We start from the raw sequence: 23139 nt of genomic DNA on the forward strand, positions 1-23139 counted from the left end.
ACCTTCAATGCCTTTTGTGATCAGTTCTCAGTCCAAAATACTTTGATATTTATGTTTCAGAACATTTTAGGTATGATTGATCATATCTCAAATCTTTTGCAAGCCCATTATGTATTTGTAGCAAAGAACTATATAGACGTCTAAGCTGGAACAGAACAGATCTCTGAGAAAGGGTTTTCATCAGAGCAATTCATTATAATTGGAAACTTTATCTCACATTATATACTAATAATTGCTGCTTCATTCCTTGAGACTCAGTGTAAGATTCTTCATACTCATGTTCTCATGATATTTGACATCAATGATTTTTTTTTTCAAGTTTCCAACATCATAAATGGAGGTCCCGATTTTTGCCAAAAATAGGGCTCCATCAGGTTGGTGTTAAGCTTATTGGGGCATTGATTGGCGTAATGATCCCCGCCACATGTAAAATGATGTTTAGGTGGTCCTTTCTTTTCATTCCCTTTGTTGCCTCCGTTATTACTGGAGTTACCCTTAAACTCCTTACTGCTGTTTCCCTTGAATCCTGGTTTGCCGGACTTGAAGTTTTTAGAACTCTTTTTGTGTGGCACTGAATCCGCACTATCGGTGTTCCGCTAGTCTTCCTCTTGTTATCTCGGACAGAATCATCCGTTTTGATTTTGTGCTCTTGTCGGATGGCTCGCTAGCTTCCTCCATGGTTCGTGGAGCAAGGACATTCACAACTCCTCTGATCCTATTGTCTAAGCCCATGATGAAACTCCTAACTTTCAGGTCTTTGTCTTGCTAGTGTCCTTTAGTAAATGGGTGAACTTCTCTGAGCACTTGTGCACAGTGAGATCCCCTTGCTCGAGATTCTAGAAGTCTAATAGCTTCTGGTCATAGAAGGTCTCTGGCAGCCATCGCTTTATGAAAATGGAGATGAACTTGTCCCATGTAATTTCAGTTGTCTTAATGTTGAGCTCTATTTTGGTGTTTCCCACCAAGTGGCTGCTTCTCTGAAGAGATGATATATTCCGCATACTGCTTTGGATGTTTTAGAAAACCTCTTGATTTTGAAATATTGCATTAATCAGGCCTCATCTTCTTCTTCATACTTAGAGCATGAGAACCTATGACGTTTGATCTTCTTAATATCGGTAGATAAGTCACTAACTATCTCATGTTTCTTTTGTTTTTCATATGGAGTTAATGAAGCTTGATTTTCTTTTTTATTGTGGCCAGAATTCTCAGGTTCAGTCCTAGGAGGAAGCGAGGAGTGAGTCTCCTTCTGACCTCGCCCAATCTGGGCTGCCATTTTGTTCATTCTCTTTTCTATGTTTTCTGACTTGGTTTGTTGTTTCTGCAAAACCTGGATCAATAGATCCTAGGAGTTATGAGGATTGACCCCGTTGGTCACCTCATTCTACTTTTTTTCCATTATTGGCCATGTTTTAAGTTTGGGTTTCTTGAAATATTCAATTGTTTCTTAATCAATATCATGCTTGCATTTGTTTTCAAACAAAAAATATATGATTGCTTAGAATGATTAAGTACAGTAGAAGAGAAGAATTGCCATTTGCTTATTTTATTGTTTTAGCATAGTTTTGCTTGTTGCAATTGCAGTAACATTATTTACAAAATTTCCTCTCCCGAGGACACAACAAAAGAAAAACTTAACATAAATTGGACACCCTATTCTTGGGTATTCTGTCCTTTTTCATCTTTGGGCTGATCCTGCCCCTTACATGGTTTATGATAGGTCATAAGAGGATTGGTTTGCGTGGCATTCCATGCCCGAATAAGTTTGTCTCTCATTATTGCCTTCCTAGCTGGAGTCCACCTGACCCTCTATTTCTTGATTTGCTGCAATGCTTGCACTAAGATTTCATTATCCTTGGTGTGGAGCAGTAGGAGTAGTCATGTTTCAACATGTCCTTAACCAGGTAGAAGAATATGGGATGCCGAGGTTACTTGCGAGGAGTCATTCGGGTATACATCTGCTTAACATTTTCAGTTTCCTAGTTTGGTTAAAAGTGTGATAAGCCCAAGGTTCAGAGCTGAACCCAACGCTCTGATACCATATGTAACATGCTAATTTTTCGTAATCTATTTAACCATTAATTAGATGAAATACCATTACAATCTTAACTGAATGAAATGAGTGACAATTATATCAGTTATTCTACTCATTCACATGAAAGGGAAAATACGAGTTAACTATAACTTACAATTCATATAACATAAAGATGAACTAACATTTCAACTTCTAGGATCACATGAAATTCGGTTAAAACGATCATATCCTTTGCATTTCCATGTAACTGAATCATGACAACTAGTATAAAGAAATAGCAAAACCTAAATACATGTCTAAATATATATACATCAAATGAAATGCAGAAACATGAAATAGATACCCAAGAAAATGCAGGTAACATCCTTGTGTTGTGCAAGCCTTGGCATCTAGAAGAGAGGAGAAGCATTGCCATGGTCTTAACCTTCCAAACTGGCCTATGGCATTATAAATGAGAATTATAACTTCAGATTAATCCATTATTATACAGGTGCTGCACTCATCTCTAAAGGTATATTGACAATACCCCTGTATGAGCTAGCACTTCTAACAGAGATTTATTAAGACTGCAACATCATACTCGGTAAACATATCTATCTATTAACATCATGACTCCTTATTGTATCAGTTTCATAGGAAACAACAAAAGATATACACAGGCTGATAAGCATTTCAAATTCTGGACTAAGAAAGAATAATGAAGCCTTCTTGCAATCGGTTTATTCAAATGCATATTTTCGGAAAGATGCAAAGAGAATCAAATTATAATGCATGACCTGGTGAATGGTACAGCTTGACATGCAAAAGTAACTAGACAAAGCTGAGTGTGTCGTCTCTCCCGTGCCATTAAAAGTCCATCGCTGAGGGTGAGCGAAAATATGCAAAAAGGCTTCTGCATGCATGCTCAGTTACGCAAGAAAATTCAGAGGTGACAAGGTGTTCCTCTAAGCCATCGGTTCAAAATTTTGAATAAATTATAAGGTCGGATGACTAAAAAAAAGGAAAATAAGAAGGTGGCCACTCAAGGCGAAATGAATAAGCTATTACCAAGGTCCAAAATAATAAGGATAGCAACAACAATGTTCTCATGATCATGCCTTAGCATAATGATATCACCCTTTATATTCATGCTTGTATGAATAGCCTTTATATATATATATATATATATATATCTGTATATGTATATACATATGTATATATTTTATACCCTCACAAGTATGAGAATAGATATGATATTATTATACTAAGACATGATGGAAATTGCAAGATATACAGAGATCATTCACATATGAAGGATATTTTCTTTATGTAAATTTTAATGTTATATTTAAATGTTTAGCTCATGGTCATCCTTTGTTCATTCTTGCTTGTCTAGCTGTTTTATCTTTCAATCAAGGTGGTTATATTTCAAACCTGATGCTTTGACAGTGGGTTTGGTGTCCCATTCCTAACTCCCACTCTCCCCATTCATCGTGCTCCTGCAAAAGAAGAAAGATCCCAAAATAAGAACATATTTCAATGATTTCCAAAATATCAATTAAATTTCAAAATATTACATAATCATTTTCCAATTTCCATAATATCCATTTTTAATTTCTTGTATAACTATTAACTAACATATCATATGAAATTCAAGTATAACAATTAATTGACATGTCATGTGAAATAATAACGAACAACCATAAATTCCATTTCACATGATCAAATATGTCAACAACTTTACCAGCCAACTAACATCACATGAATTCTTAACGCCTAGGAGATTATTTTAAATTAAGCAAAAATTTGGGATGTAACAAGATTCTCAATAAAACTCTTCACATTTCCATATACACGCCTTTATGCTAACACATGACACATGTCTCTATATTTAATATTATCTCAAATATTATCGCAATTGCCTTCTTCAGCTGACGATGACCAATAAGGTTATAACGATCATATTTCTATTTCATAAAATCTGAGATAAAAATCTCTATTGCAGCTACAATCTTCGACACTCCCTCTTAGCAAGAGAGAGATATTAGTGATAGTCACTCATAGCTGCAACCAAAGATGTTAATGATGAATTCTCATCACATAGATTATCATATAAAAACATGTTATCTCAACATAACATAATTTACTATAGTTACTTTATAAGCACATAAAATTAAAGTCATGACTTTCACCGTGCCTACTCGTAGAGGGTGGTCCAAGGGCTTTCCCTCTTAGTAAATATGAAATTTACTGAATTTATCAGTCATGGACTCTCTCAACATGATAGGCATGCAAGGATCACATCAACTTACATCACAAACTCTGTCAAGGTGATGCTGTCATGGAATCTCTCAACATGACAGGGTTGCAAGGATCACAACCAACTTACTTCATAGACTATGTCAACATGATGCCATTGTGGAATCCCCCAACATGAGATCTAACTTCCATCACAAAATCTCTCAATATGATGACATCATGGACTCTCTCTACATGATGTTCACTATAAGTGAAAGAGTTATCATAGCTGTCCTTAACAAGAATAAGAAATTATAATGAACAAGAAGATCAATCACAATAAGATAGTTGATGAATAATGGCTGAGATTCTCTCTTAATTAAAGACTTCCTCCCAGCAAGGACAAGTTTGATCGACACAATAAGATAGCTGATGTAACCTCACTTTGAGGCTGAACGTCTCCCTCTGAATCACAAGCTTATTCTAAATCTCATTTTGAATGCAAATATGCATCATTGCTTCAGTAAGCAATGCCCCCATATAGTTTGCATAACCTCTCATCATCCCATTGCATCCTGCAATGAAGAGAGATTAATAATAACTTATAAAATATATTATGTATTGAAAATTCATAATCATGGAACACCTATCTCTTCCTCAAGAAGAATCTCAACATGCACATAAATATGGATCAACAACTAGTATTCATATGTAGAACTACCAACACTAGAAGTAACAAATGATTTCCAACTAAATAAATCACACAGTCTCCTTAAGAGTAGATTAAACAAAAGAAATCACTTAGCTTGTTAAGCATGCTCACCCATAGTTTTCAAACTCTCCTAGTACTCTCAGAGTTGCCGAGTACTCTCAAGTTACTCTCAAGTTTAACTCTTGTGTATATATAGATGTTAAAGAATGTAGGTAAAAATGTTGATGCAGGGAATACATTGGATTAGATGCATTTTTCATATCATTTTAGTGTTATAAAACTATACATTTTCTCTATTGAAATGTCAATTACTAATTTAATACATTTTATAATTGTATTCTACGAAAAAATATATGTTTTGTTAAGAGATTTTAAATTTGAGTACTTTTTGAGTTGCCGTGTTTCCTCGAGTTTTTGTTGAGTATATGCCGAGTTTTTTTTGAGTTGAAAATTTTGGGCTTGCCGAGTACTTTTTGAGTCCGACTCTACAAACTATGTGCTCACCTTCTATGACAACTAAGAACATCTTCGGCAATTCTGCCGTTTCTTGAGACTCGGTAGGATGGGAGATGAATCCATGACACCCATGATGCGAATGGACATAGCCAGGTCCAAATAATCCCAGTTATGATGTTTGTGAATATAAAACAAGTTGTTGTGGTTACAAACAGATTGATGGGATAATAGAGGTATAACTCTAGACATAAATCCTTCGCTGACACAGAATGTCTTCAAACCAAAAAAAATTGTACAAAGCAATAATCACCTTTTACACTAGCAATTGACGTAGATGTACATTTTGATCAATTGAGGTTCGAGCCATTTTTGTTGCAAATTGAACTTAGAAATGTGCAAAAGAAATTTTTGTGCAATTGATGTTAAGATGAAAGGAAGAATAACCAATATCATATGAAACAAGAGAGATAAATGAAATATATGGAAGACATGAAAAAATTGATGAAGATAAAGAAAGACATGTCAGTTACGCCGAAAAGAATGGACTCACCAAGGGAGAGGTCCTTTTAAAAATCAATCATCATCTTTGAACTAGTGCAAATAATTAAAGCATAGCAATGATGTTCCAACCTTTGCTGAGAGCATGTTTCCAACGACGTTGAAGAAATGTTATGAAGTGATAATCATTCTTCCCATTTACCAATGAGAGATAATAATTCCCATAAACCTTGCACTCCCATGTCTTCTCTTCTGTTTGATCTTTGTCATTACTATAAAGGGACATTACACAAAGAATTGTAAAAGATATTTGATTAATCTCAGAATAACCAAATCCACAATCAATAAGTCTTTTACTTGTTATTGTAATCAAAACTCTAAGAAAGACAAATGGTCTCTTCCCCTTCATTTTCTCTGACTAGTATTAATTGTTTGCAAAAAACTCTTTGTACAAAATAATATTGTAGTGTTCCTCTTCGCATACGACTAAAGAGTAGTTTGATATAACAAGAAATCATGAATTGCATACAATATGTAGATGCTCGAAGAGGTATAAATGCCAATGATCAAAACAAACGATTTGACTAATAATAATAGACGTTACATAGGTGGAAGGCCACGACACCATGAAAAAGTTGCGCACGACAGAGCGACATTGAGACGAGAGCACCTTTGATAGGCACTCGACTTCCAGTTGTCTCCAAAACGATCCATTTGCAGAGGAGAGCGAGGTCCGACATACTCTAGATTAGTATAGTGAGTTGTTATCGGTTGATCAGATCCCATTGGAGAGGAATCCATTGCGAGAAGATTGCCAGGAGGCGATAGGAAAACCTCATCACACGCTCGCTCGTGACCAGCACAAGGCAACCTCTTGGTCGTGGATGAATGATTAGTGGGCGCCGGTGCTAGAAGTGGCAGAGTAGTAGAAGATCGACTTCCTACTAAACTTGAACGCGAAGAATGTTGCACATGCGGATGGGATTGAATGTGGAGAGGCAAAAGGAGACCAATTTGCATAGAGGATACTACTAGATGTGATGCAACGCATGAGAGTTTCTCAAATGATGAACAACTGAAAAATGTGACAATCCAACTATATAAGGAACATAGACTATGTAGAAAGGAGTAGTGAAAGCAAAGGTAATTGATGTCTCTAGAAGCCAAATGAAATCGATAACACATGAAGAGAATACACCTGTGTAAATTAATACTCCATGTAGCAAGTTATAGGAACCTTACAACATACAACCTGGTTTTGATACCATGTTAAAGATAAGCCTAGAAATAAAGAAAACAATAAGGAAGAAGAAAATAGATACAAAAGACACACAAAACTATCCTAGGAAAACCCTTCTACTTGAAGGGAAAAACCCAACCACACCAACAAAAATGTCTCATTTATTGGTAATAAAATATTCAAGTACAATACTTTTCACTTGACGTAATATATATAAAGAATAGAGAGACCTCATTATATGATTGAAGGTCTCTTTAAATTCCAAAATAAAACTCTTCACATTTCCATATGCTTGCCTTTACACATGACACGTCTCTATATTTAATATTATCTCAAAATATTATCAAAATTGCCTTCTTTAGCTGAAGATGACCACAACGGTTATAACGATCATATTTCTATTTCATAAAATCAGAGATAAAGATCTCTATTGTAGCTACAATCTTCAACAATAGGTTTCTTGAAGCCTTAAAAAAAGCTTATGAAAATTATATATGTAATAAATTGATCCAATAAGGTTGAGGGAAAGTAAGGATGGATATTAAAGTTTAGCTCAAAAAGGAGTATGACTGGTTACCCAACAAAAGAAGTTTAGACTATACTTGACAAATTTAAAATTGAAATCAAAGGAAAAAGAAGAGGTGGAATGATAACAAGATATCTTGTTTGGCTTGTGAGAAAAGAAAAAACTTTTCAAGTGTATGAAATATTGAATAACATTATTTATTGCATCATATACCCTATTGATCCTTTTATTAATATAGGTAGCTAGTTAAACTCGTATTGACATATTCACTTCTATAAGCTTTGTCAAAAAGTTATATCCAAATTTTCATAAAAACCAAAAACAAGGATTTAATATATGTAAAGAAGCAAACAATTTTTTTGTAAAAACATGGTTAAATGCTAAAATGTCTATGAGAACCTTATACAAATGTAAATTTTTATAAATAATTGGTACCTCTACAAACTCTAAGTTTATTGATGATGAAGAAAATTAGAGTTAGGTGAAAGGCTAATATGAGCTTATTGATTTGTTTCATCTCATGTAGCATTGCAAAGGCAAACAATCAAGATATGTAATTTTCAAGTAGATAACGAAGGACTTAAGGTATGAGAAAAAGCTCTCCAACACAACTTTCTAGAATTGGGAAGGGTGTTGCTACTTTTATTTCTGGGGATGACTTGGTGCTTAGCAATTAAGATACCATATTCTTATCAAGGGGGTTTGACATATTTGATGACACCATAAGCTTACATAATTTGACCTAAGAATTATATTATCTTGATATTGAGGTTAGATGGATTATATGGAAGAGATGAATCTATACCTGGGCTTCAGAATTTCATACTTTTGGTAATGCTGTTCTCTTTGAACAATGCATTGGGAATTAATATTCACACCAAGGAGTCAATATCACACTATTCATGGGTTTCATTTTTTTCTTTCTTTTTTTAAATTAGAAAAATGGAGGGTACTTTTTACAACGTATTTTAAAAGTTTCTGTGTTGTTTGATGCCATTTTAAAAATAATTAAGGATCTTGTAATGTCAAGTAATTGTTCTACACATCATAAACAATGAAATTATAGCAAAATTATCTAAATAGGAATCTCTTGTAGATAAATTGTATATTAAGCCACAACAAAAAGGCTATCAATGATATATTAAAAATGTATAAATTTGGGGGAATGGTTTTGTTGTTGATGAGAGATAGTAAAGATAATGACACATTGAGAAAATAAATTACTGCAACTGGTAAGGAAATACGAATTCTTTTAATAGAACATGCATAGATAAGATAATATTATTAATGTCCAACAAAAGAGTGCAAAGGGCCTATGCGATTGAGATCTGACAACAAGATAGCAGAGAGAAGCAGGAGTACCGAATGATGTTTGAGAAAAGCACGCAAGAAACAAGAAGAGAAGATAAGTGCCAAGGAAAGGATTAGGGATTCTTCGTTGGCATAAAGAAATTGGTCACAGAAGGATATAACTGCAAATGAGCCTTGAACTGTCTTTGAGAGCTATTGGAGTGTCATTGTCAGGAAAAACTGTTGCGGGATCTCACAAACCTGGAGTGACCGATGGTGGTAGTAATGGACGACCTTTTCACACCCCGTGACGGAGACAAGGGTGAGAAAAAGACAGTAATGAGCTGATCAGAGGTATGACAGTGAGAAAGTAGTGACTGCAAAGTACTATCACGAAGAAGGGTGGCTTCTTGAAGGTAAAGTGCGAGACACTGCTGATTAGTGTAACTGAAGAATGCTGAAAGAGAAACAATCATAGAATAGGCAATGAAATCTCCCTCCGATCTCATAAAAGTTAGGGCAATGAAAAATAAAGTGAGTCTTTGTCTCTACTTTAGCTAAAATACACAACTAACAGATTTGGTCATCTCTATCCATATGATGGTCGGTCTAACCTCGAAGATGGTGAGAACCAACTTTGAAGGAGCCCAAAGAGATATGCAGGGCATAAAACCAACATCGAGATAGGTAGCTAGGATGAACAATAACCCCATTACGGATCTCCATAAAGTGCTCAGCATAGAAGGCCATCCTTGGACGTAAACCTCTAGGAGGATTACTCTAGGTAGTAGTAATGTACTCTTTGTAGATATCAAGACATGTTCATTCAACTCCTGATGCGAGGGGAGGAGATGAATAGGGGCATCCAATGAGAACTGATATGGAGGGAGGTGATCAATATCAATCCCAATCGAGCTCAGCAGAGAGGTTGCTTGAGCATACTAGTAGCGAGCTCTAGTACTAGTATCAGAGCTTGCAGTCGTAATAGAGGAGCAATGGGCCAAGTAGGAGTATCTAGATTGATCACCAGTCTAATTTGCAAACCCACAGAGACGATGAAGGAACTAGATCAAGTCGAATATGGCCGCAAGTTTGAAGGGATAAGCACCAAACTTGGCTAATATAATACTATGAGGGGTGAGCCTCTGGCATCTAATGATACATCGCAAAAGCAAAGTCTGTACGCGCTCGATTGAGGCTCAATTCGAGACCAAAAGAGAAGGCCCCCAAACCACGGAGCCGTAAAGAACAATCGGTCACACCAGGGAATCTAGGAGGGATAGCTTGGATGAAGTGTCCTGAAAATGATGTTTGAAGCATCGTCTCTCGAGCATAGCAAGGGATCTAATGCCCTTACTGACTCTGGGCTAGATGGCTGGTCTCATACTGATGCGGGGTCTAGAAAACTTCACTTCGAGGTACATATATGAAGAAGTAATCTCAATCTCTTGTCCTTGAAAGAGGAAATGAAGGTGAGAGATCTTTAAGCAATTAAATACCATAACCCCGAGTCTTACCCAGATTGACCACAAGTTGTCGCTAGTCTCAAAAAGAAGCCAAAACATCAAGGAGCCTTTGTAGACCCTCCAGAGAAGAAGATAAAAGAACCACGTTGTTCGCAAAAATGGGGATTGAGATAAGGCCTGATGTAAGTAACCCCGATCATCGAGAAGCAAGGAGATCTGAAGGAAGTCTTCAAGCTTATCAATATACAAATCAAACAGAGTGGGGGAGAGAGGGCAGCCCTGCTTCACCCCAATGGTGCTATGGATTGGATTTGAAAAGCCCTCAGCAGTCTACCCATCACAGTTTCACACAACCTCATAATAGCAGTTAACATCTCAGAAATCCCAATCTCATGAAGTCTTTGGAATAGAGCCATCCTAGCAACAGAATCAAAAGCCTTGTGAAAATATACAAAACAACAGTAAACTTTCGCCAATCGATGTCTAACCTCCTCAATAATAGCCTGCAGTGTCAAAATGTGATCCATGGTCTGGTAGTTAGCCCGAAAACCGGCTTGCTCTCTAGCTCTGAAACCTCTCTTGTCAAGCTCTCTAGATAACATAGAATTTAGGGATATGGCATGAAGTTTTGCAAATGTATACCCGATCATGATGGTCTAGTAGTTGTCAAGGTCCGAAACATGCCTGGTCTTATGAATCGGATAAATTAGGTGCCTTGACCAAGGATAAGGGAAACCAGTACAAAACTACTCTATTAAAGAGTATAGGAAGGTAGGAGCTAAGGACCGAGGCATCAAACTTGAAAAGTTCGGCTTGGAACCCCTTCTCATTAGCCACTCTACTACATCTCATGGATCTAATGGCCTCATAAATGTTGGAGGGGGTGATTAAGTGACATTAAGGAGGCAGAATGGGGTGGATAGATGGCTGGCTAGTAATGTCATAAAGAGCAATGGTGTGAGAGGTTAGGGAGTGAAAGTCAAGTGTGGAGGGTGGGGGAGGGGGTGTGGGCCAATGAGGGAACAGGGTGTGCCAAAAGAGCTAGGGATTGCGGATAAGCATGGAGCATAAGGACTTACAGTGAGACGCAACAAAGGACCATTTCTAGGAGTGAAGAAAACAGAGGTAAGAGGAATGCAAGCGAGCATATGCGGGGGAATGGGCACGGAGCAATGAAAGGATTTGCAGTCAGCATCAAACCATTGGTTTATAGGGCAGGTGTTACGAGGTTTGGTTCTAAGGAAGGGCAAAGAGCAGCGAGGGATGGAGAGGAGAGCAGACTCCCAAATGGTAGCAACAAGTAAATCAAACATGGAGTAGGCCTCACAAGAGTCGCAAAAACAAGCAGGGTTAAGGAGTCTACTAAGATGGGAGGAAAAGAGCTCACTATCATCGTCAAGGAAGCGGAAACTAGCAGAGGGGCGAGTAGTGATAGACAAGAGGCGAGGAGGCTGGAGAGAAGAGAGAGAAGGCAATGAGTGGGGAGAAAAGTGAAGAGCAATACTGAGGAGAGCATGGTCAGCTAAGGGGAGGCGTGAGATGGTGAAGATATGAATGGAGGGAATGAAGGAAGAAAAGGTGAGGGCATAATCCACAATGCTTGCGCCCCCACATTAAGGCCAACAGGTAAAGATCTTGAAACTTGAAAAGTATGAGAGACCGTTCAAAATCACCAGACCTGTAGACTTACAAAGATGGAGTAGGTGGTGACCATAATAGGAAATCGGCCCAAGGACATCATTAGAAGTACATTGAAGTTCGACACAGGTTGGATCTATCTCTGAAGTGCAGATTGAATCAGAACAACAGTCATATAGAGGAGTTTGGAGCTCTTTAGTCTATGCATTGAAATCCCTGAGAATGATGATGTCCCCCAAAGTTGCAAACTGAGAGACATACTCATAAAGGTTTGCAAATGGATCCTTGTCCGTGAATGGCATAAGGAGAAATAGCTGGCGGGAATTAGTACACAACAATGAAGACATCTCTTTGATGACGATTCTTATGGCCAATACAGACCCATAGGAATGTGGCATATGTGTCTGAGTGAACTATAGAGGTAGAACTATAAATATCATCTCTAATCAAGCAAGCCACACCCTCAGATCTGCGGACCCCTCGGAAGCACGAACCTCCTCTCTACAAATTGATAACTACTTATAACCTACATATCCTTGAAGAGGACACACGGGGCTCTTGTGAGTCTTAGTGATAACCAGGATATTAGCGGACCCCGCCGCATCATGAAAGAGACCAGGCAATGACCATAACATACCATTACCATTCCAACAGTAAACAAGAAGAGAACAAGTGGAGGGCTCCCTCTTGTTCAACTGCTGGTGAGACTGTCGGTCTTGGGGGCCTGTCTCGCTTCCCATCCACTGAGGCGGATCACGAATGACTGCTCTAAGGTTCCTCATAACTGCCCATTTCCTAGCATGTCTAGCCTCCGCCATAAACCCCTAGCATGTTACAACTTTGCAACCTGTGCCTTCGAGAGATCTTCATCAAGAAAAATCTTAGAGGGGAGAGAGAACAACTTCCTCTTCGTTCTAAGAGCAGGAAGCTTGTCAAAAAAATTGAGAAACCGGATGAAGAGTGTGTCTCCTTGGCCAATCCAGCATTTATCCAGTATGATGTTAGAGATACCAAGCTGATCAGTAAGGAAAGAGTGTCTAACAGAGAGAGGGTTAGAAGTGGGAGGGAGACCTCGGATCCGTAGGTTGACCTCACGAGTACGTCTCACATGTTCATCCTCTATTTTCCCCTGAACCATCTTATCCAAACTTGCTATAGGCACAGTAGCAGCTGTGTTATTCTAGAGAGAGGCCCTCAATTTCACTTTCTGTTTGGTTTCAAAAATCAAAGAAGAACAACCAATGAACACGGAGAGAGAGATCCAGGGACAGGAAATTGAAACAAACAAACCCCACACGAAGAAGAGAAGGGAATCCAGAGCCAACACAACATACAATACAGAATGAAGAATGCCCAACCCAATACGACTGAAGCAGTGATCAGAGAAGCCATGGACCAGTTGATGGAGCCTTAATTTTAGTCTCCATTTTTTACTATGAAGAGTTAGCAAACTGGGAAGCTAGTGTTGGAGCCTAGGTTACAAGAAGGATATCACAGAACAATTTGAAATATAACATCCATTGAGAGCAACTATCTTATGCTCATCTATGAATAACTAGCTAGGATTGTTAAGCGGCAGATTGTGAACAGTCAGCCATGATCCGTCAAAAGAGAGCTTCCTCAAATATTGCTATATTAAAGGGAGTATTAACTGTTGTCTTTGGTCAATATTATCATAGAAGAAGAGGATCATAAACTGAGCTAATCCTTATCACCAGAGCTGATATACCAGCCTCAGGAGAATATTTGAAGGTTGCTCTTATCTGGAGTGGGAAAATTGTGGTGCCCAGGTTTTTATCAAGATGTAGCAGATAAAGAGAAGGCATAGAGGAAAGGAGAGCAATTAATTGCAGACTTAAAAACCACTAAGTTCAACTTGTTATTGTTTGGGCTTGTTAATAATCTGCAGCACATAGTTAAGCATTTGTATAGAGGCAAAGATCTTCATAGACCAAGTCAAACTCCATATCCAGAAACAATGATCATTATATTACCTGCTGACAGAAAATTGCTCAAGTGAATAGTCCACACGATTCATATATATTTGCAAACAATGATATTTATGAGTCAATCAGACCTTCAGGCAAACAAAAGAGGAAGTGGTCAAATCAGAAGTTAGAATGCACGACATGGCACAGATGGAGTTATCATACAAAATATGTTGCAGAAGAAAAGTGGGAAATATGAAGATATTGCTATGCAAGTGATGGTGTGTTCAATATCTGCAAACATGGCAGAGATATTAAAGTTAGATGAGATTTTTACCCCCACGTTGGGCTCAAATATAATCTTGCCACATCATCGAAAAGTCTGGAATCACAACACATACACAGAGACAATAACCTTATATGGTGTGGCATGAAGTTTTTGTGGAAAACAACGGTTATGGAGCAGATTTTGACTTAAGCAATATACGTATATGAAGCATATGAACCCATTCCACTAACATCGTTGAGAGTTTCTACATAGTGAATGAACAACATTAAAATACAAAGAAGAGCAATTGTAGAAGAGCCATCGGGGACTGTAGGCAGTCGACTTGTATAGAAAAGTTAATCTCCGTTAAACGAATCAATCAAAACTTTTCTTCTGTAGAAACTGCGCTTGCACACCTCTTGAGCAGATTGCAGAACATTAGAAGATATGGTTGATTCAATTCACCAGAGTGGATGGAGTGAAGGATTTACACAACTATGCTTGCGAGTGATGGAGTTGTTAAAACTTTCGAATTTATTATGCCAAAAATTTGATATAACAAAAAACCATTATCTATCAATGGAAGAGTAAGTGGCGGGCTGTATTCTCTTGTTGCCTGTCATTGTGAAGAAAGGGACCAACTTCTCTGCTTTTCTCTAAAGGTACTCTTGGATATTGACATTCTGCAGATATAAGGAGGGTCCTAGCAACAACAAATTGTTCTGAAGAATTTGTAAATACAAGACATGTATTGTCTTCTGCAGTGTAGTTGATAGATTGACCATTAAGGGACATTACTAGATTATTTTTAGTATCCTAGGTACTTGCCATATTTAACCTGTTATTCTATAACCTTAGTTAATGGTTATTTAGGTTTTAATATTAAGTTTTCTTAATTTGTTCTACTTTTAGACTTTGTCTTTATTTAGACAACTTTCTTTTTTAATGTTTCAAAGATCACAATGAGAAACTTACAATTACGGTACATAGGATAGTTTAGGATTGAGGTAGCATTCCTTAGAAGCTTAATAAAAGCATAGGTTTAAGGTTGATGAATCACTTGATTATGTTGATGGGGGACATGGAAAACATAAACAGGGACTACTTTTTTTCCACAAACTGATGTGACACCAATGCAGAGGGCTCTTGCTTGTAAAAAAGCTACAAGCTCCAAGGCTTAAAGCTAAAATATCCATTTTGAGTCCTAAACAAAAATATGCTTAAACTCAATTGCAAGAGACGTAGGTGATAAGTGTATTTATTGTGATAAAAGTTGCTGGGTGATAAAATACACCATTTTAGCGCTGATAATTATTGCTGATGAGTTGTGAACTTATCGCCAGTAAAATGGTTATAAGACCATTATTTATTGGCAACAATTGCTTAATAGGTGACAGAGGGCCTCATTAATTGCATGTAGAGGATCATTCCCTAGGTTGAGGTGAGAGACCTCATTGTGTTCGAATTGGACAAGTATCAAAATGTAAGGGGCAAGCTGTTCCCTTCAAACATGATGAAGAGAGGAAGAATGTAATAACCTTCAATAGGTGATAGCTTAATTAAACATCGATTTTCCTTCCCAAGATTAATGGTTTGACATTCATCAAACACTTAGCATGAAATCTCTATCTTGCTGTCTTTTATCTTTAGGTTACTTCTGCTTGCTTGTAATGGTTCAAATTTAGTTTAGACACATGCAAATGGTTATTAGATGTCCGAACAAAGAAGCCGAAGGACAAATGCAATCTTTTTTGACCATTCAAATACATACATATGATTTCAGCCTGTGAAATGTGCATCTACAGCCAGTAGACATTTTTACAAACACTTGGCATGCAATCTAATGACTGAAACACATAACGAAAACTCTCATGAAATTTGCAATTAAAGGAAGAACCTGTAGGTGACTGCTGTAGATATCAAATTGCAACAGATTTGTATGAGGAAAAAAACGTACAACAGTATGCTCCCTCCAACTTAAGGTAGATCGCAATTAGCATGTAATAGACGCTGCCTCAATAAAGAAAACATCAGAAGACATATCAAATTGCTATACTTGAGCAACAATTTGCACTAAAAATTTCAGACAATCTTCCACTATACTTCAGCAGTGGATAAAAATCCTCAGAACAGACCCTTATACTTCAGCAAGGGTACAAACTTTAGAACCTCAAAAAAAAGCCACAAAGGCATCAAAATAAAATAAAATATCCAAGCATGCTTTTCCCAATGAAATGTGCTCATATTTATAATGCCTTTGTTCACAAAAGTTTCCAAAAGAACTCACCTCTGAAATTGTGAAAGTTTCCCAAAAGAACTCAACTCTTGAACTTTCCAACTTAACTCTTTTGGCAACATTTAATACTTAAGCATAGTATTAATGAAATAAATGGCCCCTTCCAATGATGACTCACCCTCAACTTTGGTGATATTATAAAGTTAAATTATAACTTTATAATAAGTCATTTAATGATTTAATAATAATTTGGCCACTAAAAATATTATAACTCCCAAAATACTCATATAAATATGTCGTCTGAAATAGGAGTTACTCCTAATTTTTCTTCATGTGACCAAATGCACTTTCGAAAAATAGAAAGGGTCCATCTTAATCAACACCCAACTTACCACAAATAGTAAGTACACAAAACTAAGCCCAAATGAAGTCAGATCTGTGCCAAACGAAGATCAACCTACCGAGTTGTGGAGAAGATAAGACCATCACAAGCCAAGCCACTACCTCAGAAGACCCTCGTTCCACAATAATTAGCCTACGAGGATCACAATAATAGGCGAATCTCTCAAACTCTGATAATGGCAAAAATGGGGACATTACAGTTCTCCCTCCCTAAGATTGCTTGTCCTCAAGAAATTCTAGAGCAAAATGAACCACACACCACCTAGATCCCAAGGGTAGAACTGTGTAGTATCCCTGCAATGTACAAGCAACTCCTGTAGCACTAGTACCCAAATAGTTGACATCAACATCAAAATCATCTGAAAACCGACTCTAGGTGCTGAGGAAGGAAACAACACATCAGAACTCAACCCAATTGAAATACCAACTCGGTCCACACCTGGGTCCCCATCAAACTGACACTCATACCCAACTGCATTGTGGCAATGGTAATAACCATGGATACCTAAAACACTGATATCAATTCCAACCTCTATTGAACTATCCAGGGTATGTAGATACTGCAAGTGACCTAACTTGCAGATGTCAATCCCATCTGCAAAAGATGGTGCTAATCCATTCCATAATGGATGATATGAAATTGGAGCCAATCCAGACATATGTGAAACCAAATCCTCTACCTAGGGGTTAAAAGAAAAATGATGAGCACACCCCACTATAGAATGTTGGTAGAAAGCTCCAATCTCTGCCAATGGCTCATTAGTACAAAACCAGGAATTAGGAGACGACTCTAATCTCTGATTCCGAACTATTGGTTGGGTAGGATCTAGGGCAACCCTCTCAGCAAACCCAACCTCAAAATCCCTGTGGGGAAGCATGGTAGACAGAGTCTCTACAATCTTGACCACCAATCTTTAAATAGCACGAGAGCCTCGGATGAGAATACCCTCAAACACTCAATATGAATCCTCCCACACATCCGAAGTCTCCAAAAGATACTCCATGAAAGAATGTGTGTAGTAGAAATTATATGTGGAAGCATCAACCTGCTCCCCTGAGACCCACAACTGATCCCTCTACAAATGTGGCACTGCCAACTGTCCAATGGTACTAGCTATATGAAATGAAGAAATAGATTCGCTTCTAGCAGAAGGAAGAAATCACCATGAGAGCTCGTCTCCACTGATGCTCTCACATCCTCTGCACCTACTACACCCATATGCTGGATGAGTGTGTCGGCCACATTATCACGTCCATCATCCCCAATCATAGAAGCAAACTGACGACCAACCACAATATGCAACTGAACTGGATTTGGGGCTGGTGTGGTTTGAACATGCTCCAACTCCACGGTCACCTTATCCAATTGTGATTGTGACTTCTGAAGAGCCAACTGAGTACACTAAAGAGAGTCCATAGTCAACTCAAGCTCTTGGGTGAGCTCAACCACCTCCTTTCTCTCTAACAATGTTTGATAACAGGTGCTACCCCACTCCATAAGGTAATCCCTGTCAGCAACTAGCTGTGAATAGTTATGCTTCAAGATCCTGACAGCCTTTCGAAGCACATGAACCTCTGCTAGAGAAAGAGTACTATCACCGTGCTCATCTAACACAGGGGCACCCCAACCAGATGTAGCTAGCATCTGACGGATAATATCATAATGCTCAAGAGCTGAAAGAATGTCACTATCACTCACCTTCAATTGACAAGTCACATGATGCCTTTGTAACCCTTGACTCCTATACAAGCTCCCTGTCTCACTAATTGCACTGTGATAGGAAACCGAATTAGAACTGCCCACCACAAGATTGCTCATACGTGTGCTATCGTCCTTGTACAACTTTGCATCCAAGATACAACTACTATGTACCAGTATTAACTCCTCATCTGAAGAAATGGAAGCCCTCACAATATCAATATCCCCGCATGTCTTAGCTTCCACCTCAAAAGATAGATCCTGTAAACACTGATCCTGGGACCCATCCAAAACCTCCTAGGAGTCATCAACTGATACCTGGCAAGGGATATCATACTCAGTGCAGCTCATAGCATCATCAAATGTATCATCAGATGTGTCCATACTATCTGCATCCACATCTCTCGACTTCGTTGTAACACCCATATCACCAACTTCACAGTTGGGTGACTCTATACGTGCCTCAGTCCCACCTAAGGAAGCGACTTTCTCCTATACTGGAGCAACACTACGGTACCTGACATATAAGTCTCCAATAACAACCCCCTCTTGTGGTGAGTCTGAACAGTTAGTGACAACTACATCATCAATTGCCTCTGAACTTACCATAGCGACTACTTTGGGAGCTTCAACCCGTTGAAGCGTAGTGTTGCTATCCACCACGGGCACCAACACATCCACATGTCCTTGTGAAATGAGTCCATCATCAACACTGCGGATAGGACTAGTAGGTGTCATACTAAATATAGGTACATCTACATTATGGACACTTGTCGGGGAAAACTCAAGCCTTCTTTCCTTGCAACCTTGATGTTGGCCTTTTAAAGGCGGAAACCATATACCTCACTGCCCTCTCAACTGTCTTTGGATCTGATAAGCTTTCTGCCAACCTCTGTTGATGAAGCTTAAGTTTCTCCATACTCTCCTGCAAAGCATTCATTTTTGCGCTAACTTCCTCATTACTCCACCGACTTCTAAAACTGCCAGTCCTAGGTCTGTCCATGGCTAGAAAATGCTAGAGTGCTGGTCCCTCCAAATGTAACAACAAATCTGAAAAAAACTTTCCTACCCCACAGGATGGCAGGAAACCGCTTTGATACCATTGTAATAACCCTCAACAGGTGATAGCTTAATTAAACATCAAATTTCCTTCACAAGATTAATGGTTTGACATTTCGTCAAACACTTTGCATGAAATCTCTATCTTGCTATCTTTTATCTTTAGGTTACTTCCACTTGCTTGTAATGGTTCAAATTTAGTTTAGACGCATGCAAATTGTTATTAGGTGTCCAAACAAAGAAGCTGAAGTACAAATGCAATCTTTTTTGACCATTCAAATACATACATATGATTTCAGCCTGTGAGATGTGCATCTACAGCCAATAGACATTTTTACAAACGTTTGGCATGCAATCTAATGATTGAAACACATAACTAAAACTCTCATGAAATTTGCAATTAAAGGAAGAATCTGTAGGTGACTTCTGTAGATATCAAATTGTAGTAGATTTGTATAAGGAAAAAAACGTACAACAGTATGCTCCCTCCAACTTAAGGTAGATCGCAGTTAGCATGTAATAGACGTTGCCCCAATAAAGAAAACATCGAAATCCAAAGGAAACACAGGTCTGCAACTTATAATTTCTTTCTCCAAACCCTTTTGAATCAAACCAATTCACTCACAAACATCAGCTTCTCTTGCACAATTAATATAGTTGAGAAGACAAATCAAATTGCTATACTTCAGCAACAATTTGCACTACCAATTTCAGGCAATCTTCCACTATACTTCAGTAGTGAATAACAAATCCTTAGAACAAACCCTTATACTTCAGCAAGGGCACAAACTTCAGAACCTCACAAAAAGCCACAAATGAATCAAAATAAAACAAAATATTCAAGCATGCTTTTCCCAATGAAATGAGCTCATATTTATAATGCCTTTGTTTTCAAAAGTTTCCAAAAGAACTGAACTTCTAAAATTGTGAAAGTTTCCCAAAAGAACTCAACTTTTGAAACTTTCCAACTTAACTCTTTTGGCAACATTTAATACTTGACTTAGGCATAGTATTAATGAAATAAATGACCCCTTCCAGTGACGACTCACCCCCAACTTAAGTTTTATTATAAAGTTAAATTATAACTTCATAATAAGTCATTTAATGATTTAATAATAATTTGGCCACTAAAATAATTACAACTCCCACAATATGCATCATTTAAATATGCCATCTGAAATAGGAGTCACTCCTAATTTTTCCCCATGTGACCAAATGCATTTTCCAAAAATAGAAAGGGTCCATCTCAATCAACACCCAACTTACCATAAATAGTGAGTACACAAAACTAAGTCCAAATGAAGTCTGACTTGAGCGAAACGAAAACCAACCTGTAACTTACTGAGTTGTGGAGAAGATAGGACCATCCCAAGCCAAGCCACTGCCTCAGAAGACCCTCTATCTGCAACAATATCCTTGGATCACAATAGTAGGCTAATCTCTCAAACTTCGATAATGACAAAAATGGGGACATTACAAAGAAACATTCAAATCTGAGATGCAATATCTGAAGTCTTTCACATCCATGATAATTAGATAAAAACTAAAATATATTTTTTCACCTTGCTTTCAAACTCTTCAATATTTTATTTTGGAAATGCTTGGTGGCGAATCTTATGCCATCTTTGTAGTTCATCCTGTTGTGAGTGCAATTGGAGCTTGTTCGAGGCCATCTCCATGAATAAGAGAAACAGGTTAGTGCATAAATGCTTCAATGAATTCGTCTTTGTACAAAATAACCTTCGGTTGTGCATAAGAAAGGTAGAGGAAACACAGGTTAGTCCACTTGATTTGGATGACATAGATCCTTATTGTAATTGGATATCACATGAATAACCTCCATTGTTTACGGAGGATGATATGTGCGATTTGGAGAGGCAAGGTATGGAGGAGGGTGGGTTCGCAATGGAATTGAATGACATCCAAGAGGATTAGAAGGTCAAGGATGAAGAGTCATTGCTAGTGTCAGCACAATCTATATACAAGATGGAGGTCGAGTCACAACCAGTAGTGTAGAGGGAAGAGACACAACTACAATGGACTTCGAGGACCAGACCCCTTACCCCTCCAATAGTTTTTACTAGAGCTGCTAGGAAGGGTAAGAGGAAGATGTAGACTATCTGTATTTACCCAGTTTTACAAAGGTAATTTGCTATTTTTAGTTTTCTTCAAAGTTCAAACTATCAGGGTATGGCTGCTAGCAATCAACATTCCACATGACGATCAATTTTTTTGCCAATATGTTTCCTACCAATCTCTGATTTTTGCCTGCTATTTGTGGCCCTTGGCGATATGTTGCCAATAATGATAATTTCAACTATGTAAGAGATAGATTTTTTCAAAAGTTGATCAGAGGAGAGCTTTCAAGGAAGAAAATAAATATAGGAAATTTGATGAAAATATTATATTGCTTTTCACAGAGATTCGACTTTATAAGCCTCTTGTTATTAAAAAAAATGTAAGATTAGAAACACCCAGTCTTCCTTGGAACTGCTTTTAATGCGATTTATTAGAGAAGATATAAAGAGAATACAATTTAAACAGGATATTTAAAGGATGAGACAATTTTTTTACGCCTATGCCTTATTTAATTAATATTTTCTGGCACACGCTCAAGGGAAATAATTTTTCTTGAGGTTAAATTTTTTTTAGAGTTCCTTGCTGCAGCACACATAGTTAATGCATAGAACAACCTATGCTATTCAAGCTGGACGTATGCAAAATCTTTTTGACAGAGTCAAGTTTAAAGTTACTTCCAACCAAGCATGCAGTTGTACTCATGGAAGAGTGTAATGGTTTACAAATATGATGGAGAAGCTGCCTACAAGTTTTGAAGAGATGCAATCCTCCAAGATCCTTTTGACTGATAATTGTTTAGTAATTTTCTTTTTGTTTGTATATTCTCATCTATTCGTGTTCCAATTTCCCCTCTTTTCCATATTTTGCATGTTTGGACGAAAACCAAGTAGCAAATCCTTTGAGACTTATTTTCCAGATTTCTGTAAGAATCTTGTGAAATCTGGGGAGTCAAATATTAAACTGTCAGAGTTCTAGAACAACTGTGCCTCAAACAAATATGCAGTCAGGTTAACTTTGTCAGGAGAGTACCTTGTATTGTGTTTGCATTGTGCAATTGACTTCATCAATTATTATATACAATGTACATTACAGCAGTTTCCTTGTATTCCGTACGTGAGAATGCTTAGGATGTAGGTCAAGTGCATCGTATATGGTTATAAATGGACAGCTATTACATTTAATTAGTTAATTGTCAGTTTATATTGCTGTTAGAAAATCCATTCGTTCCAGTTTGTTCATGTTTTGGAATTGTGGGCTGACCTCTCTTTACTGGTTATGGTATACATGTTTCATTTCTTTTTCTGACCTTGCTACAACAAAGATTTAAATGTGGATTGTAAGGCAATGTTCAATAATGATTATTGTATTTTGGCTTTTAATTTATGTGGAA

General features: G+C 37.6%; 1 protein-coding gene across 1 annotated transcript in view; it reads left to right on the forward strand.

The window, feature by feature from the left end:
* The window catches only part of ER (enhancer of rudimentary protein), a 79081-nt gene that overhangs the window by 40091 nt on the left and 15851 nt on the right, over window positions 1-23139 (forward strand). The window lies entirely within an intron of this gene.

This window comes from Cupressus sempervirens, chromosome 5, assembly GCF_028749045.1.
Source record: "Cupressus sempervirens isolate cs-2001-9-10 chromosome 5, ASM2874904v1, whole genome shotgun sequence".
NCBI classification, from domain to species: Eukaryota; Viridiplantae; Streptophyta; class Pinopsida; order Cupressales; family Cupressaceae; genus Cupressus; species Cupressus sempervirens.